We start from the raw sequence: 16,356 nt of genomic DNA on the forward strand, positions 1-16,356 counted from the left end.
TAAGATTAGGGCACTACTCGGCTCTGTAAAAGATGATTTCTGGCTTAGGAAACCCGGTGTTTCCAGAATGAGATTTTCACTCTGCAGCGGAGTGTGCGCTGATATGAAACTTCCTGGCAGATTAAAACTGTGTGCCCGACCGAGACTCGAACTCGGGACCTTTGCCTTTCGCTCTACCATCTGAGCTACCGAAGCACGACTCACGCCCGGTACTCACAGCTTTACTTCTGCCAGTATCTCGTCTCCTACCTTCCAAACTTTGCAGAAGCTCTCCTGCGAACCTTGCAGAACTAGCACTCCTGAAAGAAAGGATACTGCGGAGACATGGCTTAGCCACAGCGAAAGGCAAAGGTCCCAAGTGCGAGTCTCGGTCGGGCACACAGTTTTAATCTGCCAGGAAGTTTCAAACCCGGTGTATACAAAATTCCGTGTCAATGTGGGAAGGCTTGCATCGGCCGTTCGATTCGCACAGTTCATGGCAGGTGTATGGATCATAGCTGTCATAAGAGGCTAAACAGCCGGAAAAAGCGGCAGTAGCAGAAAACTGCTTAAGTGACGGACACTATAAGAAATTTGGGGAAACTGTGATAGTTGCAAACACTTCCGGTTGGCGGATAATTTAATTAACAGAGACAAAGGGTTTCCCCTTAGCAGGACGTGGAAACCTATACTATCCCGCATAAAATCATAGCGTTCTTCGGTGCGGCCACTCCGAGTGTTCGAAAATCTCTGAGTTAATATATTGTTGCCGCCGGTGTTATACTAAGGGCAGCGCCACCTGCTCTGTCTTGGAGGGCAGCAACCGTGATGGGCGGCGCATGCGCCATGTACGGTACGGAGGCGTATATATGACGTCGATTTGCAGCCTGGCGTCAGTTCTCAGCGGGACTCATCAGCAGAAGCAGCATTCTGCTGAAGATGGCGACCAGCTGGATCGGCGAAATATCGAATCGAGTTGATTTTAGGATCCGGCAGCAAACCCGAAGAGACTTTCAAGAATTGTGAAAAAAGTTCAAAAGAGACGTCTATAAAAACTGGTAAAATCAGGAGGAACGTTTTGAGATCCAATAAGAAGCAAAGACGTCTGGAAATTACGAAGCATTCATGAAATAGATAAAAACGTAAGAAAAATAAAGAAACAAAGGTATTTTTGTAAGCCAACCCTCAAATCACTCTGGGAAAGAAAATTAACAACACGACTAATCACAAGTTAAATACGTACACTGCCTAGGGAAATATGAAGCACCCAGAAGACATGATCGGATAACACTGTGCAAGTACACACCATTCAGTGTGTGTGTGTGTGTGTGTGTGTGTGTGTGTGTGTGTGTGTGTGTGTGTGTGAGAACTCTAATCGAATTGCAATTCCCTATGACAGAATGGCCACCAGAGTACAATATCGTTGACCGTGTTTAGTGTTGTTACCCGACCTGGCAGAGTTGCATAATGGGCATGTACGGCATCAGACGTTCGCGCACGTTCATGTGTGACAACGTTATCAGCACCAGATAGTACTAAATAGGCCGCATTGTAGATCTCCATTTGGCCTGCTGACCGAATCGCGCAACATACGTGTTTGTGGGGCATTCGAAAGCGAATGTGGCCCGACGCTGGACTGGTCGGGAACGTGAGAGTACGAATGCCTATCGTCAAGGTTGCGGTGTACCACATCTGACCAATATGAGGGAGGTCCGCCGCACTGTCCACCAAGGACATCATAACCCCTGCAATCCGAGAACAAGTAATGGACTCCCTGCACCAGTCTGTGTCGCACTGCACTAGTGGTCGGAGACTTGCAGCAACCAGGCTATGGAATTACCGTCCCTTGCCTCCAACACAAACGGCTGCATCTGGAAAGGTGCTATCACCAGGAGGTAACGATAATCTGACGTGATGGGCGCTCACCATCATGGCCATCAGCGCCCTCACGAAAAGTCAGCATGCCAATATCTTGGATGGGGACAAAAGCTTTCTCCAAAAGCGCAGCAGTTATAATGCATTAGTCTGCCTTTCTTCCCCATCAGTTTAGGGATGAGGCCTGACAATTCACTGGTGAGGTCTCCATCGAGACAGAGAGCTGTCCTAATATCACTGTATAGGACACACATTGGGAAAATATGCTGAACTGAAAGTGGTACACCGCAAACTTCACAGAGAAGGAAGTACAGAGTGCTGATGAATGACGTCACACTGTGTTCAACAGTGAGTCCCGGTTCTGCACTAACCTGGTTGGCCATCGTCGGCGAATACAGTGGCGACTCTCGAAGAGGTTCCTTTCTTACAATGTTTTGCAGAGGTACAGCAATGTTACTCATGGCGTCACAGTGTGAGGTGGCATCGGGAATGATTTCAGATTACGGTATGTAGGGATCGTGGGAACTCTAACATCATGAACATCTTTAGTCCTGATATGTTACCTCTCTCGTGAGAGTACCATGGTGGCATTTTTAAGCAGGACGATGCTATGGTGGCAGTGTCCAACAGGAAAATGAAATGGTGGCAGTGTCCAACAGGAAAATGAAATGGTGGCAGTGTCCAACAGGAAAATGAAATGGTGGCAGTGTCCAACAGGAAAATGAAATGGTGGCAGTGTCCAACAGGAAAATGAAATGGTGGCAGTGTCCAACAGGAAAATGAAATGGTGGCAGTGTCCAACAGGAAAATGAAATGGTGGCAGTGTCCAACAGGAAAATGAAATGGTGGCAGTGTCCAACAGGAAAATGAAATGGTGGCAGTGTCCAACAGGAAAATGAAATGGTGGCATTTTTCAACAGGAAAATGAAATGGTGGCATTTTTCAACAGGAAAATGAAATGGTGGCATTTTTCAACAGGACACTGCTCGTCCACACATGACATGTGTGATGTTGAGGTATTCCTGTGGCCAGCAAGATCCTTGGATTCGTCCCTGATAGAACATGTGTGGTGGATCCAGCTTGCAGGTTAACTCTGTCCTAGTGACTGCATCTAGGACACCAAGGACCAGTTACGACATTGTGCGCCAGCTTGCCTCACTAGAGGGTACAACAGCTTCATGACAGCATTCCCAAACGAATCAGTGCTTGCAGCCCTGCTAGAGGGGTTGCAAGCGCCACACTGATTATTGGGCTCATACTGACAACTGGTAGAAGCTGACCTCGGGGAAGATCATGTTCAGTTCCCGAGAAATGTAGGAACACCCAAGCAGAATTGATCCTACAACTTATCTAAGAAGATAGGCTAGGGAAAAGCAAACCTACACTTATAGCATTTGTAGACTTTGAGAAGGCTTTTGACAATGCTGATGAATATTCGTTTTGAAATTCTGAAGGTAGCAGGGATAAAATACAGGGAGCTAAAGGCTATTTACCGCACTTGTACAGAAACCAGACTGCAGTTACAAGAATCAAGGAGCATGAAAGAGAAGCAGTGGTTGAGAAGGGAGTGAGACAGGGTTGTTGCCGATCCCCGATGTTATTCAATCTGTACATCGAACAAGCATTAAAGGAAAGCAAAGAAAAGTTTGGAGTACAAACTGAAGTTCACGGAGAAGAAATAAAAACTTTGAAGTTTGTCGATGACATTGTAATTCTGTCAGACACACCAAAGAACTTTGAAGAGCAGCTGAACGGAATAGACAATGTCTTGAAAGAAAGGTATAAGATGATCATCATCAAAAGCAAAACAAAGATAACGGAATGCTGTCAAATCAGGTGATGGTGAGGGAATCAGGTTAGGAAACTAGACAGTAACTAGTAGATGAGTTGGTATTTGCTTAGTAAAGTAATTAAAGATGGCCGTGGCAGAGAGGATGTAAAACACACTGGCAATAACAAGAAAAGTGTCTGAAGAAAAATTTGTTAACATCGAATATAGCTTTAATTGTTAGGAAGTCTTTTCTAAAGGTATTTGTCTGGAATGTTGCCTTTTGTCGAAATGAGACATGGACGATGAACATTTCAGACAACACGAGATTAACAGCTTTTGAATGTGGCGCTACAGAACAATGCTGAAGATCGGTATGTGTAAATCATGCAACCAATGAGGAGGTACTGAATAGATTTAGGGAGGAAAGTTTCTCGGACAGCCTGACTAGAAGATAGGAAACATTCTGAGACATTAAGTGATCACTGATTTAGCACTGGTCGGAAGTGTGGAAGGGGGGGGGGGGGGAGATAAAAATTGTCGAGTGAGATCGAGGAATGGAACCATGCAGCTTCATAAGGATGGTTGCAGTAGTTATTCAAAGCTGAAGAGGCTTGCACGGGATACAGTAGCGTGGAGAGATGCATAAAACCAGTCTTCGGACTGAAGACTACATCAAAAACAACCTAGTTCCTTGTAAGACTGACTCCATATTGCAATTACTGAAGTAATATCATATACCCTCTCAATCCGTGAAGTTTCATTTCGATTCCTCCTCTCGTTCTGGATGCTTAACTTTTATGTAAGGAAGCGTATTTAGAAACAGTCAACATCAAAGGGGAATGCGCAGTAGAAGAAATTTTCAGAGTCAAAATGTAAATTTAACATTTTAATTTTATTCATATCTTGCAGCTTAAAACGTGACTGTATTCGAAACATTGGAGGCATGAATTAAACAACGCCTTCAGTCACAACTTTTCCGTGTTTTATTAACTACACGATGAATTTCGGACCCTGTGGGTCCATCGTCAGGTGTACTTTACCTTAATACACGTTTTCTTTCTTCTCTTGAATGAGGTGATGTGCATATTCCTGTCACGAAAAGGTTTACTGTTAGGTTATGAATTTCGTAAGTCGAACGCGGAAAATTAACAGTGTAAACTTACCACATAATCCAAGGGATGCATTTTCAACGTTTTAGTACCGGCAAACATTCTTTTCTCCGTCGTTTTTGTACATGTCACTTCATTCAGGATGTACATTTGCACACACATGTTTATAAACACTTCACTTCACTTCACAGATGTTTTTGTACATGGTGTTGTCAAAGATGAATTTATTCGTAGTGCTAAAGATATAACTATAAACAATTGACATATGCAAGGTAGAAATTTAGAACAGGTCTTTAAAATTGCTGAAATAACTATGGCTTGCGAAATCTGTTTGTTTATTTAACATAGATTCTGGTTTTTTGATTTTGCGGATGTATATCTCGAGTTGTTCTAACAGACTTAGGGTCTTACCATTGGGTTTAGGTCCATGGTACACAGAGTACACTCCCTTGATTTAGAAGAAAACACTGTCAAGAATGAGATAGATACAATAAAGAGCATTGCATTAAGCAGTGGCTACACAGCCAAAACAATTGTCAATTTAAGCAGACAAATACAAAAAATCAAGATAACGAATGGACACACTGTGAAAGAAGAGAAAATATTCGCCAGTATCCCATACTTGGGCCCCATATCACAAAAAATGGCCAACCTTTCCAGAAAAACAAATGTAACAGTTGCATTCTCAACCAATAATAAGTTAGGAAAGCTACTCATCCATAATGTAAATTGAAATACACAAACATACAACAACAGCGGAGTGTATAAAGCATCATGCCCCAGTTGTCCTACCTGCTATGTAGGATAAACAGGTAGAAACTTCAAGACCCGTTTTCAGGAACATGTAAATTCTTTCAGGCTCAAGACTTTCGAAAAATCAGTCATTGCACAAACTATATGTAGGAAACAAACCATGTCAACAGTCTAGAAAACAATTTAGTAATACTACATATCAAACCCAATGGTAAGACCCTAAGTCTGTTAGAACAACTGGATATATACCTCCACAAAATTTAACACCAGAATCTATGTTAAATGAACAAACAGTTTTCGCAAACCATAGTTATTTCAGTAATTTTAAAGACCTATTCTAAAGTTATTCCTAGCAAATGTCAATTTTTTACAGTTATATTTTTAGCACTACGAATAAATTCATATTTGACAACACCATGTACAAAACATCTGTGAAGTGTTTATAAACAGATGTGTGCAAATGTACATCCTGAATGAAGTGACGTGTACTAAAACGACGGAGAAAAGAATGTCAGGCAATGCTAAAACGTTGAAAATGCTTTCTTTGCGTTATGTGGTAAGTTTACACTGTTCATTTTCCACTATTTTGCACATATTTTCCGCGTTCGACTTACGAAATTGATAACCTAACATTAAACCTTTCGTGACGGGAATACGCATTTCACCACATTCAGGAGAGGAAATAAAACATGTATTAAGACAAAGTACACCTGCCGATGGATCCACAGGTTCCGAAATGCATCGTGTAGTTAATAAAACACGAAGAATTTGTGACTGAAGGCCTTGTTTAATTCATACCTCAGATAGTTTAACATTTTAAGATTTCAGGGCACAGAAAAGAAGTGACCGGGATCCAAACCGGTCTAAAGAAAAGCGGCACATGGTGGGAAGAAGAAAAATTGTTGGACGAGAAGAAACTGAAAATGAGAAAGAAAGACTTAATCTCGTGGTTCATAGTTGGCCAAAAGGGAAGGGAATTTGGAACTTTACGTTATTTGATTTCATGCCCTGAAGTAGTTCAACTTTGTTCTGTACCTGTTCTGTGGACGTCCAATCGAGGCTTATAATGTAGGTTAACCTATAATACTGAGAGGACTTTATCTCCCAAGACATTCGGGTGAAGTAGCGGCCTGCACATATTCGTCCGCATGGAACCAGCGAGCCTGAAATTGGCCTTCAATCAGTGCATTTGATATTTTTCTTTGGTAAGTAAGTGTGGGGGCCAAGTCCAGAGATCGTGGCCGGCGTGGAAACCGTAAGATCTCTTTAGATACGAGCGCTATTTACTGCTTTGTATCTGTAGAGTAAATCTGTTTGTGTGATGCAACCGCAAGTGCTCGCTGATAGCGCTACGTGCCAGATTGCGCAACTACGTGGCTTGTTTACACTCGTTTTGTGGAATCGCACGGAAGGAGAATTACGCTGTTTCAGTAATCAGCCTTACAACTGGTTCGATCTAGTTCATACATACCTGTAGTCTGACACATACGCTCTTCGCCTACGCCTCTGCAAACCAGTGCAAAGAGAATAGCAGAGTATATTTAACTGTGCACCAAATATTGGTGTTCCTTCCTGTTACAATGAATTGTGGCGTGGGCAAAATGACTAAATGCCTCTGTACGCGCTGTATTCTTATGTTGTCTTCGTGATGAAGTGACACTTAGAAGGCATGCATTTCTTATGCTGATTCTCGAAACGCAAGGTAACTTGCGTCTGTCTTCGAGTGTTTTCACGCTCTCCTACCAGGCTCACAAACCTGTGTTCTCCGACACTTACCAATCCTCCGCTGTAGTCTCTGAGATTACTTCAGTCTGTACATATTATGTAGGTGAAATGTGTAATTTTGACGCCTGTTCCCTCCAAATAATATTAATATTTAACGTTTCAGGGACATGGTCTGAAGATTTCTGAGAAAATCGAAACCGGTTACTATCTGACATGAATTTTTAGTATTTAATAAATTATTGCAATCAAGATTGATTAGTATCTTAATATTTGAAGTTGTCTAAGAAAAATAATGAAACGCGTATGAACTGCAAATTAAGACCAACTTTACCAAATAAATAAGCCTGTGGCTTAAACGAATCGGAGGAATTTTAGTTTCACATGTTTTAAGGCATAGCTTTTGACAATGTTGACTGGAATGCTCTCTTTCAAATTATGAAGGTGGCAAGGGTAAATACAGGCAGCTAAAGGCTATTTACAATTTGTACAGAAACCAGATGGCAGTTACAAGAGTCGAGGGGGCACGAAAGGCAAGTAATGGTTGAGAAGGGAGTGAGACAGGGTTGAGTCTAGCCCGATGTTATTCCGTCTGTTTATTGAGCAAACAGTAAAGGAAACAAGCAGTAAAGGAAACAAAAGAAAAACCTAGAGTAGGAATTAAACTCCAGGCGGAAGAGATAAGAACCTTGACGTTAGCCGATGACAATTTTGTCAGACACAGCGAAGGACTTGCAAGGGCAGCTGAACGCAATGGAAAATCTTTTTAAAGGGAGATATAAGCTGAACAACAACGAAATTAAGTTGAACAACAACAAAAGCAAAACGAGGATAATGGAATGTAGTCTAATTAAATCAGTTGATGCTGCGAAAATTAGATTAGGAAATGAAACTCTAAGTAGGTGAGTTTTGCTATTTGGGCAGCAAAATAACTGAGGAAGGGCGAAGTAAGGAAGAAGCATTTGTGAAGATAAATTTGTTAACACCGAGCATAGGTTTAAGCGTCAGGAAGTCTTTACTGGAAGTATTTGTTTGGAATGGAGGTGAAACAACGGAAATAGACTGTTTATATAAGGAGAAAATAGAAACTTTTGAAATGTGGCGCTACAAGAGAATGCTGAAGATCTGATGGGTAGGATTACATGACTAATTGGGAGGTAATGAATGGAACCGGGGGGAGGGGGGGGGGGAAGAGGAAATTGTGGCACAACTTGGCTAGAAGTAGTGATAAGTTGGTAGTGCACGTTCTGAGGCAGCAACGGATCGCCTAAGTAGTATTGGAGGGAAGTGTGAGGGGTAAAGATTGTAGAGGGAGGTCAAGAGATGAATTCACAAAGCAGATTCAGAAGGATATAGATTGCAGTAGTTACTCGGAGATGAAGAGGCTTGCACAGTATAGAGCAGCGTGGGGAGCTCCAGCAAAACCAACGGCAGACCACAACAACATGTTTTAAGAAAAAAGTGAGGAGCGGAGCTTCTCTCAGAAAACAAACTCATTGAATTGAGCAAACTGATCGAACTGAGCAAACTGATGTTGTGTAAGTGTGCCTGTAGTAGATATTGAGCCGTGCGTGGCTCGTGTTCGTGCCATATCTCATTTGACATCCTGTTTTTACTGTACTACCACCTCATTATGTTAATTTCAATTACTGGTGTCACTGAGTTGCCGCCTTGCCTGCCCGTGAGAGCAGCAGCGGCGCTTATCGATATAAGCCCTGGCGTATTATCTTTGCTGACTGCTACTACTTCCTGGTTGTGTGTTGCGAGTGAGTTCGGATCTGCCAGCGAGTTGGGAGGCGCTAGCATCACAGTTCGGACCTGGCAGTGTTTGACTTAGGACGCGGCAGAAGTCAGTCGGGATGCGGCTGCAGCGAGGTCCGGACAGCAATCACTCGCCCGTCGGTTGCCGATACATATTCCTTGAGTGCCGACCACCTTTGTTGGTCGTCGGTCGGTCGTCTTGTCGGACGACGTGTATGTCGGCCGGCGATCGCTTATGGGTTGCCTGCGTGTGCCGACTCGTGATTCGTCCTGGTTATTGCACAGTCGCTGCTGTTAGTATTGTCTAGTACTTCGTGCAAGTGTTCGTGAAACTGTGTGTAGTTTGTGATGTCGACTGCTCAGCTATTTTAGTGTTGTCTCCGTGCTGATGTGTGGCAGTCGATCGGTTGGCGTGGATCAGCCAGGAAATCTCCGCGTGGCGCAGTGGGCCGAACCCGCTGGCGGTCTCTATGCAGTGTCAGACTGTGTGGGAGCTGTTCCGATTGCTACGAGGTTCGTGGCTCACCGACCCAGGATATCAAAGTTGGGTGGTGATTTAATTACCGAAGCCAGTCTGTTCACATTGTGCCGTTGGTTTTCATTATTGGCTGTTGGGGGTATTCCCGTGAGCAACAGCGAGTGTTCGAATTGGCGAAGGTCTGGCCACCATCCGGTGGAGTTCCACTGAATTTTGGTTATTTGAAGTCCAAGAGCACCAGCGGAATTTTCTGCCTTGTGGCCGTTGGCGTTCCGGTTACCTGCCCTGGCCGCTGACGTACAATTCAGGCAGTGTCCTTTCCTCACCGTGTTGTCGCTGTCCAACACGTGTGTGTAGTTTTGACAGCTTATGCATACTTGGTTGTGGGCGCCTACGTGCTTTTACGTTTGGGCTTTGGAGTTCCTTGTGTACTGGCCGGGTGGAAAGCAAGTTGTCTTGTTGGTGGGTCCGTTGACTGTCTCTTGGTTGGGTTGCCGGCGGATCGGACATAGTTGGGCTGACTACCTACCTCCCCTAAGCGAACGTTAATATTTCAAGTGCAGACCGACCCCCGGAAACTTCTGAGTGCCGCTGGCTGTGCTGACTTTTCTTATTGGAGTTTGATTGTGTATTTTAATGGCTTACAGCCGATGGTTTGAATTTGTATGCTTTTAAATAATGGGCCTTCAGCAGCTTTAAAATTTAAATTCCTTACTTGTTAAATCTTAGACTGTTTGGGCCTTCAGCCTGTGTAAAATATTGTTTAAACATAAAGCTTTGGGCCTTCTGCCTACTAAAAATTATTTTAGTTGTTTTAAGCAATCGCCCTTCAGCCGTTTTTAAATTAAAGTTCTTGTCTTTCAAGTATCAGACTGTGTGGGGCTTCTGCCGCCTTTAAATTAAACTTGTTTGCCTTTCAAGTGTTAAGATTTGTTGGGCCTTCAGCCAAATTCTAGAACTAACTTAACGTGAGGCCTTCTGTCTCCTGAATATTCTGTTTTGAGTCTGAATTTTAAGTTAATGGCTATCAGCCGTTTTTAAATTTAAGTGGTTGTGCCCTTAAGGCGTAAGATAGTTATCGGCTGAATATGCCACACTAAGTTCAAAAATTTTTGCTGTATTGTTTGGACAACTTAATAAAGTTGTATGTGCTTCAGTGTAACACAGTCCCCTTTTGGCCCTTTTCCACAATTCCAACTACCTTTTCTGTCCTGTGAATTTAAGCAGGGCGTTTCACATATAAATCTCATGTGAAATTGAATGTTAAAAACGTGTTACATTCTTGTTTTCATTTATAAGTAAATTTTCTCCCCGCAGTTTTTAAGATGTACGTGAATTATGGTTTTTGTAGTAGTTGTTCCAGGAAAGCTAGCTGGAACCGCGAGCTCAGCAGAGTATGGTAAAGAGACGTATCGAATGCAATTCCCGTTCAGCCACCGATTTCATTCTGCTATAAGCAAATCGCGCCCCTGAGATTATTTGGTGATCGTTTAACAGCGAGTGACTTGTGATCGTTTTGAGCAAGTGTGGTCTGGCCATCGTCTCCGAACTGTTGATCTGCAGCTCCCGCTTCTGTCAGATAGAACTTCCACAGAACTGATGGTCGTGTTAAATTACTACGGTTCGTAAACGGTAAAAATTTCAGGAGCCAATTTTAAACCTAAATAATCGCATTCTTTTTAGATTAGTATCAAATGCAGTAGGAAGAACTCGCGCCACCACCAACGACGACCGTTCCTCCATTGCTAAATATGAGAGAAGTTAAATTTACCTGACAAGCCGGCCGGAGTGGCCGTGCGGTTCTAGGCGCTACAGTCTGGTGCCGAGCGACCGCTACGGTCGCAGGTTCGAATCCTGTCTCGGGCATGGATGTGTGTGATGTCCTTAGGTTGATCAAGTTTAATTAGCTCTAAGTTCTAGGCGACTGATGACCACAGCTGTTAAGTCCCGTAGTGCTCAGAGCCATTTGAACCGTTTACCTGACAACTTCGTTTTTTTACATATTTTGCCATTTTAGTCAAATATCGGAGCAAAACGCGCCAAAGATTTTTTCACGTAGCTCTACTGAGGAAACTTTGGGAACTGACATTTGGAGCTGAGGGCAGAACGATTCTATCGCCATCAACTTACAGTTCCCGTAGCGAACAAGAAAGTAGGAGAAAGTACGAGAAATTAGGGATCGTACGAAGGCATATAGACAGTCGGTTTTGCTTCGCTATATGTACGAGTCGAACAGGAAAGGAAACGACTAGTGGTACAAGATACCCTCCATCATGCGCCATAAGGTAGTTTCCAGAGTACGAATGCAGATGTAACCATCATTAAATGTGTTTCTGTGATCATGGGTGCCAGCTTTCCAGCTGTTCTCTTCTTTATTACGGTCTTTGCTATAAATATTTCACTTCGCCTAAGTCTGATTGTAAATCTATCTCATTTATGGAATTCACAGTTCCAGCGCCGTACTGTACATCTACGACCACATATTAACGTAATATTTGATTGTTTTGCAAAATACCTTAATCAAATCCCTGAGTCCAGCTACCAAAACGTTATAAGTTTCTGGTTCTTTCAGACATGTCAGAGGCTCTAGATGTGTATCAGCGTTCTGTATGAATCATCGGTAGCCGGAGAAATCAAGGCTAATCGGCGATCTGGTTGTAAACCGGTATACTACCTTTGATATTAGTCTTAATTCTTGTTCCGACTGCTTTTACAGTATATTCAAAATCGTGTTTCAGCATTTTGGAAAACGTATGTAGTCAACGACAGTTCACGAGTTATTCTCTTGGAAATAGGTATCTTACTTGAAAAAGAACACATGCACGGACTTCGATTTTTGATTTTCTTGTTAATGCCGAAGCGACACAGCAGTACTCACTTCCAGTATCTCGTTAACATCCATCCCGCGGCAATACTGTGAAATCCAGGGCTCTGGGAATGTACTGCCACAAGCAATGCTGGCAACAGTAGCTGGAAATGTTTTCGGACTAGATGCGATTTCCAGGATCCCTGCGTAGAGGTACATTAATATGTGGTTCAATACGAAGTACACCTTGCCGTGCAGTTCAAAGTGTTTGGGAAGCGTATGGATGTAGCGTATTGTTGGAAAGAGCAAACAAACTAGTTTTCATGGCTCCCGCTAGGTAGCAGCAGTTGTGACAGACGTCGAACGCTTCCGCCACAGTTCCACATGGAGTGCGTAGAAATCCGTTCACTGTGCAGCCGAACAGCCCCCCAGTGTTCGTCTGGCGTGTGTTGCGTCGCCTTTTACACATGAAACCATACAAAATTCAGCTACTGCAAGCTCTTCGTGAAGGTGACAGACAACAACGTGTGGAGTTCTGTAATCTCTTTCTTGGCGAGATGGAGGATGTCAGTTTTTTCCACGTTTAGTGTTTAGTGACGAGACAACATTCCAGTTAACTGAAAAGGCGTAACATAATGTGAGAATATATGGTACGGAACAACCACATGAAATTTTACAACATGAGAGACTCCAAAATTTAACGTATTACAGAAAACGTATCTCGATATGCTTCAGAACTTTTCTTTTCCCACTGTTGGAGACTGATTTGAACGACTTAATTTACCAACAGAATGGGGCATCGCCACACTGGAATCTGGAAGTGCGAGAATTTTTAAATCACAGGATTACTGGACAATGGATAGGCCGCACTGGACCAAATGATTCAGCCTTACATTATTGGCTTCTAAAGCCACCGGACCTGACACAGAGATAATTTCTTGTGAGGGTTTATGGAAGATGGAGTGTGCGCCTCCGTTACCAACAATAATTAATGAACTGAGACATCGCGCAACTGCAGCTATGGAAGCTGTAACTCAAGACAAGCTCGCTGCAGTGCGGGGAAAGTTTGAATACCAAATTGACATGTGCCATGCATCTCAAGAGGGCGTATTGAACACACAGGAAGAAAAAATTTTGAGTCTCCCGTTCACAAAAAACAAAATTCATTGTACATGTTTATTAGTTTGATATATCAGCGTGCCAAATCGGATGATTCTTTTTGATACACCCTGTATAATATATATAATGTAATACCGAAACACTAACACCGCTGTGTACTAACTCCTTATTAAAAACCATAGTGTGGTAATATCTTTGGAGCATTTTTACAAGGCATATAACAGTTGGTCATATTTTTGTTTTGTTATGATGCTACGAAGTAAAAATGTCATTGTCCGATTTTTTACGTTACTCACTTTATAAATTATACCAAGGAGTTAAGCAGGAGTTATAAGATCTCATTACTAATAACTTTTTATGCATAAAATTGCGTATGCTTGTGTAAATGAACATATAATTGACATAACCATTAAGGACCAGTGTGTTCATATGGAAATACTTACACTAGCTCAAAATGAAAAAAAGAACGAGGGCACGCCCTCCTATTTTTCTTCGAGGGCAACAGAGAGATGCTTGTCTGTTAACTTTTGTCTTTTACCATCCTGATCTGGTCATGTAAGCATCGTTTTCCGTAGCTCTGCATAGTTTACATTGACCTACCTTTCATTCAAAATATGACTTTTTACAATACTATTTATGATAATAATCATTGCGCTGCTATTTTCATTTTCCAGCTTCTTTTGGATGAGACGCAACACTTCGGCGTGTCACCGATCCGCCGTTGGTGTGACTTTATTACTAATTTTCAATATCTTTTTCTGTTATTGTACAACCTGGAGTCATTCGAAGAGGTAGTGCAAGGATTTTACCTGATCAGCATATAGCTGTTATCAGACAGCGACATGCAGTTTGACTTTTCGAATTTCCCGTCTTTAGTTGCGCTGTTCCCAACGCCAATCCGGGATGATTACAACGTGCATATTTTTATTGCTTCGGTGTTTAGTGAGCGGAGGTGGAAGCTAGCTCAAAATGTGCACTCGTCAACATTGGACAAAACTTAAAAGAATGTGAAAAATCTTTCCGTAATTAATATACAAATTACCGCTCAGCCAAGCCATATTGTTTTTACAGTTAGTGACAGTGACAACTCAATACACAGAACTTTGACAGTGACGAAGAAGAGGATAAAAATGAAAATATGACGAACTGTAAAGAAGAAAAACAACAGACACTGTACAAACGTAATACAGCATGAAAACCACACCATGTGGTAAGAAGTCAAAGTACAAAAACCGATTGATGATGCTTCAACTGCAGTGAAACATGTCTGAAACAAAAACAAAATTATGTTTTGCTAAACGCGGACCCACCCAAAAACATATGTAATGTTAATCCAGGCATTTGGTAATTTAAGCCGTTCTTCGTTTTTGTATTTTCATTAAGAGCTAGTTATCTGGGAGGCAAGCATTCATGACTTGACCATCAGGGCTTCCTATCTCATAGTTAACAACGTACAAATACAAACGTTTGCTCAATGGAGCCGTGCATACCATTGTCACTGCCAGGTTTAATTGCATTGCGCACAGCAGTTTCGGAGTCAATGTTATCTTCCGATAAAAATAGCATCTGGTGCTTTTCGTTACGGCTATAATACGTGCCGTGGGGGAAATACCTCCATTCTCTTTTGCACGTATGGCAGTTGCATAAATGAATAAACTGTTGTTCAACGCGAGAAACAACGTTTGTCCGCACAGCACAGCAACATACCTTTCGCTGGTGAGCAAACTGCAGCCAACTGTTTTGCGTCTAATGAAGGAATACAGTAATAATTCGAAACAACAATGTGAGCTACACATCGGAGTGATTTTATTATGGATATACAATATTTTATTACATAGAAATACACAATACCTAAAGGTATCCATAACCGGTCGCGCAGCCCACAAATGTGAATACCAACGACACGCACAATGTTCCGCAGCGCCTCTTTAGCTCAGTGGTAGAGCACTGGTCTCGTAAACCTGGGGTCGTGAGTTCAAACCTCACAGGAGGCAACCATTTTTAAAATTATTCATCAATACTACTACACCTTTAGACACCAGATAGAAAACAATTTGCAACTATTGAAGCCTGGCTTTGCGAAAAACACTGTCCATTCATTGCGTTTGTGTGACATCCGGTAGGCGATAGCCCTAAATCTCTGTCGTGTTTATATGTTGAGGTCTGAAGCGGTTTTGTGAAACATGGCGCCTTAAAAGTAGCTGACAATTTATGATTTAGTCAGCACAATCGCCACTTCGTTTCAGTTAGACGAAGTATAAACATTGGGTTGTTTTGAGAATCAGCCTTACGCAAACGCAATTTGTTTATTTTCAGATTTATCCAGACATGTTTGGACACGTGTGTCATCTTCTGTGGGTCAAATTTTTATTTCTGTAAAACATAAAACGAAATTTATAGTAATTTAACTGTTGTAAGCCCAAGAACTACAATATGTGCAATTTGCTTTGTTTTGTTTAGACGCTCACCTTACAATTACATTGCTAAATTAACTGCATCATTACACACCGGTTTTTGTGCTCTTTTGTCTTTTTTTGACAGCACGTCCTCTGCATACTAGCCATGAAGAAAATTAATATTTCCCCCCTGTTAAGAGATTCTTGAACAGGAAACGTGCCAAATTAAAACACCAATCTCTCACTTCCATTAACATATACAGCGTGACTGTGCAATGTACATAGAATCATCTATACCTACCATACAGAATACAGGGTGTTTTGAAATTCCAGTTACAAACTTCTAGAACTTGTACAGAGGAGCTAGTATACAATATTCGGAACGGGAAATCATGTCTGGAAAATTAACGTTTCCGTTCTACGACGGTTTCAACACAGACGTTTAACTTAACCACTTCTGCTTGAGGAATTGAATTTGGCGTTACGCAGTTCAATTACTGGGGAATATCAAAACAAAAAGAACCCAGCATACTGTAGTACGAAGCGGGAACTGATGAAAGAACAGCGGTTCAATCTGGCGACTACTA

At 42.2% G+C, this 16,356-nt stretch overlaps 1 protein-coding gene and 1 non-coding gene across 2 annotated transcripts in view; one reads left to right on the forward strand and one right to left on the reverse strand.

Annotated features, from left to right (window-relative positions):
• The window catches only part of LOC124717211 (pyruvate carboxylase, mitochondrial), a 371,895-nt gene that overhangs the window by 243,521 nt on the left and 112,018 nt on the right, over positions 1 to 16,356 (reverse strand). The gene's annotated exons all lie outside the window — the stretch shown is intronic.
• Trnat-cgu lies at positions 15,296 to 15,367 on the forward strand. The gene has a single exon. It is a non-coding gene; the product is annotated as a tRNA-Thr (tRNA).

The sequence above is a fragment of the Schistocerca piceifrons genome, chromosome 9 (genome assembly GCF_021461385.2).
Source record: "Schistocerca piceifrons isolate TAMUIC-IGC-003096 chromosome 9, iqSchPice1.1, whole genome shotgun sequence".
Taxonomy (NCBI): domain Eukaryota; kingdom Metazoa; phylum Arthropoda; class Insecta; order Orthoptera; family Acrididae; genus Schistocerca; species Schistocerca piceifrons.